General features: G+C 54.4%; 1 protein-coding gene across 1 annotated transcript in view; it reads right to left on the bottom strand.

Annotated features, from left to right (window-relative positions):
- The window catches only part of EMX2 (empty spiracles homeobox 2), a 5,761-nt gene that overhangs the window by 3,341 nt on the left and 1,558 nt on the right, over positions 1-862 (bottom strand). The window lies entirely within an intron of this gene.

The raw sequence follows: 862 nt of genomic DNA, 5'->3' as shown, positions 1-862 counted from the left end.
AGCGGGGGCGGGGGGGGGTGGGGTGTCAGCCGGGGCTTTTTGGTGGGTCTCTCCCTCCGGGTTGGCCCTGTGCCGCTTCTCCGGGTCGGTCCCGCCAAGGTGGGAAAGGCACCGAGGGTCTCTCTCCGTAAGTGCATTAAAAATCGTTGCAGGGGGAGGGTGTGTTTGAAATCAGGCTGTGGCTCAACACCAGGACATTTCCGCCTTTCATCTACCGCTCTTTACCAATCGCCTGACGACTGCGACAAATAATTCGGTGAGCGAAACCTGTAATTTTATTCTGCGAGGGTAATAATCCATTTTGTATCTCTGTCCGCCTGGCTTCGGGAAGAGCGACTCCTTTTCCAACCCGGGTGCCACGGCTCGGCTGCAGAAGGCCGAGGAAATGGATATTGCAGGTGGTTTGTTTTCGTTCGGAATTAATAAATAAAAATACCGAAACAAAAAAAAAGGCAGATGGATCCCTCCGAGCGGAGGCTGATTTTTTTTTTTGTGAGTATAACGAAAGAGGCAGGAGCTAGACCCATTACGGGAGAAATCGGCTTACCCTACGGAGAAGACGCTGCCGGTTTCAAAGGGTTAAACAAGGGGGATTTTATTGATTGTGCGCCATTGGATTTGGTTATTTTTCTTCAGCCGGTTATTAATCGCTTGGCAGCAGCTGGCGTCGTTTCCCTGCCCGTAACGAGGACGGAATCGCCCTCTCTGCCCCCAGCACCGGCTCTCCTCCGCAGCCCCATCTCCCCGCGCTGCTCCGGCGCTGGGATTATTTTTTTTTCCCCTTCTCCTTTCTCCGGGGTTCGTTTCATTTTTCCCCCGTCCCCGCTAACAGGGGGAGCGGCCGGATTTGGGGCGGCGGCTC

This window comes from Aptenodytes forsteri, unplaced genomic scaffold, assembly GCF_000699145.1.
Source record: "Aptenodytes forsteri isolate BGI_AS27 unplaced genomic scaffold, ASM69914v1 Scaffold15, whole genome shotgun sequence".
NCBI classification, from domain to species: Eukaryota; Metazoa; Chordata; class Aves; order Sphenisciformes; family Spheniscidae; genus Aptenodytes; species Aptenodytes forsteri.
This window is presented reverse-complemented; position numbering and strand designations above follow the sequence as displayed.